The sequence below is a fragment of the Triticum dicoccoides genome, chromosome 3A (genome assembly GCF_002162155.2).
Source record: "Triticum dicoccoides isolate Atlit2015 ecotype Zavitan chromosome 3A, WEW_v2.0, whole genome shotgun sequence".
Taxonomy (NCBI): Eukaryota; Viridiplantae; Streptophyta; class Magnoliopsida; order Poales; family Poaceae; genus Triticum; species Triticum dicoccoides.
The window spans coordinates 425,249,081-425,252,508 of record NC_041384.1 but is presented as its reverse complement, the minus strand read 5'-3'; positions in this window follow the sequence as shown (position 1 = coordinate 425,252,508).

Here is a 3,428-nt window from a genome sequence, read left to right as displayed (position 1 = left end):
CCACATCCGGGCACCGAGACGTAGGGCTGTTACTTCCTCTGTGAAGGGTCTGAACTCGTAAACTCGTGTGTACAACTAATCCATAGCTAGGATCTTGCCTCCTCATACCTACCCCCATTCTACTGTCCATCTTAGAACCACGACAATTGGCGCCCACCTTGGAGCCGGTGTCTGAGCGACTTGTTGGAGAAGTTGCGATTTTTCCGTTTCCCATCATCATGGTTTCCGACGGAGGATTGGCTGAGGGCCGTGAGATCCGTCTCGGCGCGCTCGTCTTCATCACCGACGACTCCGCTTGGCTCCACGAAGCTCCACTTGACGTCGAGGCGCTCCCCGTCCGTGGGGCAACGCATCCACGACGTCCTTCTTCAGCAACCGTCGACTCAGCATCAGTCAATTCCTGCGGCATCCTCGCTCCCCGCTGTTCGCCGACGCAAGCGTTCCGGTCGGTTGTGGCTTCAGCGGTGGTGAGGCATGCAGTGGCCCGCCAATCGGCCATCCCACAAATTGCGGTGATCGAGCCCGATGAAACTCTCTACGGCCTGTTCGACCTGTCGACTGGCTCTGTCGAGACTGCATCCGAGTGCGACAGTAGTGACCTCGCGACGAAAGTCTTGATGGTCAATGGACCATGTAGTCCTCCTGGCTTCCCCCGTGACGACGGTGGCGATGGCGTCGGCGATCCGTCGCGCGTCCATGAGGAGTTCCACCCCGAACCCCTCTCTTCACAGCAGAGAGAAGATCTTCGCCGCAGCAATATGGATGCACTTCACACTCCTATCATTGGAGAAACCCCCAAGGCCCGGGCCTTGGAGGAGGCGCGCCTGGTCAACTTGGCTGAGCGCACTCGACTGGAGAACCTCCAGCACGCACTCGACGAGCGTGCTCGGCAGTGGATTCCCGAGTCCAGTCGATGACAACCTTTTGTGCCTCCGACTCAGGTATACCGAACTCTGATCCAGAATCTCACAGCTGCGGCCCGAATAGCAGAGTCAATTCAGCCTTCCCAGTCGGAAGCTGACCAAGGTTTGATGCAGATCTGGGCTTTACTCCGGGCAGCAGGAGAGCAAAATACAGCAGTATCTCAGTCGCGGAATAGGATTCATAGCAGATCTGTGGTGGCAGACACTGTCCAATCTTCTCACAGCCCAAGATCGCCTCCGCGGTGTGAGGGACGTGAGCACTGGCAGGATTAGTACAGGACCCGTGAGCAGTATGATCATCGACTCGACCACGATGACCGTCATTGAGTGCCCACGCCTCCTCCGAGGAGTGGGTCATACGTGCATCGGCGACAAGAGGACAAGCGCCCCCATAGCGGCGAACGAAGAATTCTAGTCGACCCCAGAGAGCTAGGCTTTGATGCAAGATCTATTCTCGTTCAAGGTCTGGTTGACAGGAACAGGCACACAGAGAGGGCCATGATAGAGATTATCCGACTGGAAGCAGAATGCATGTTTCAGGTCCCGAGTGTCTCAGAAGAGCCATCAGAGCAGCAGTGATTCCTCCCAACTTTAGGTTGGCGACTGGAGTCAGCAAGTTCACTAGCGAGTCCAAGTCTGACACTTGGCTTGAGGACTACCGAGTGGCTGTGCAGATCAGTGGCGGCAATGATGAAGTGGCCATGAAGCACCTTCCTTTGATGTTGGAGGGCTCAGCCATAGCGTGATTGAATCAGTTAGCACCTGGCAGCATATATACTTGGGAGGAACTTGCCCGAGTGTTTGTTAGAACCTTTGAAGGTACATGCAAAAGGCCGGCGGGGTTGACAGAGTTGCAGTCCTATGTGCAGAAGCCGAATGAAACCTTGAGAGATTATATCTAGAGATGGATCACATTGCACCATATAGTGGAGAATGTGTCGGGTCACCAAGCAGTTTGTGCCTTCAAGGAAGGTGTTAAGTACAGGGAATTGAACCTAAAGTTCAGTCAGACAGGAGATATGTCCCTGAGTCGAATGATGGATATTGCCACCAAGTATGCCAATGGTGAAGAGGAAGACCGACTCCGGAGTGGCAAGCACAAAACAGTCGCCCAAGAAACCGGAGGAGGGAATTCCAGTCGGAAACAGAAGCGCAAGGCCGAACCAGCTGCTCCTGGTGAAGCTTTAGTTTTGGCCCAAGGGAAATTCAAGGGGAAGCCCAAAGGGCCCTGGACTCCCAAGAAAGTTAAAGATCAAGATGGGAATGATGTGTTGGATTTACCATGCCACATTCATACCAAAAAAGATGAAGATGGGAATCTCATTTACCCTAAGCACACCACTCGACAGTGTTGTCTCCTGATCCAGCAGTTCCGAGAGAAACAACCCAAGGAGAAGGAAAAGGAGTTGGACAAGGGTGAGGAAAGGGGAGAAGATGATGATGGTTTTCCCAATGTTAATTCCACTCTGATGATTTTTGCTGATGTTGAAAGCAAAAGTCGATTGAAAGTTATTAACAGAGAGGTGAACATGGTTGCTCCGGCAATGCCCAGTCATCTGAAGTGGTCCCAGACTGCCATCACATTCGACCAGTCAGACCATCCAGCACATATAGCCACCCCTGGGAGGCAAGCACTGGTAGTCGACCCAGTTGTTGAAGGCACTCGACTGACTAAAGTGCTGATGGATGGTGGTAGTGGCTTGAATATTCTTTATGCTGAAACTTTGAAGGGAATGGGCATTCCGATGTCCAAGCAGTGAAAGCAGCATGAGCTTCCATGGTGTTATACCCGGCAAGAAGGCTGAATCACTCGGCCAAATTGCCCTTGAAGTGGTTTTTGGTGATTCCAAGAATTACCACAGGGGAAAGTTGACATTTGAAGTAGCGGATTTCAAGAGTGCTTATCATGCCATTCTGGGTAGGCCTGCTTATGCACGTTTCATGGCTCGACCGTGTTATGTGTACCTCAAACTGAAAATGCCTAGCCCCAGAGGAGTGATAACTATCACTGGCAATCGGCAAAAGGCAGAAGAGTGCTTCCAGAAGGGCTCAAAAATTGCCGATGCAAAAATGGCAGTAGTAGAATTGCAAGAGTACCAGAAAAATGCAGATCCGAGTGATTTGCTGTGAGCTAAGAAGCCTGCCACAGACTCTGCATTTCAGTCGTCTGGAGAAACGAAACGATTCATATTCACCCGACCGATCCCAATGCTGCTCCGACTCATATTTCATCGACACTCGACAGCAAATAGGAAGAAGCGCTCACCCAGTTCCTCTGTGAGAACTGGGACATCTTTGCATGGAAACCTTCTGACATGTCGGGTGTACCCAGGGGACCGGCTGAGCATTGTTTGTGAGTCGACCCGAAAGTGAAACCTGTCAAGGAACATCTCCGACGGTCCGCCATACAGAAGAGAAAAGCAATTGGTGAGGAAGTGGCTCGGCTCCTGGCAGCTGAGTTCATCCGAGAAATCTACCACTCCGAGTGGCTCGCCAATGTTGTCA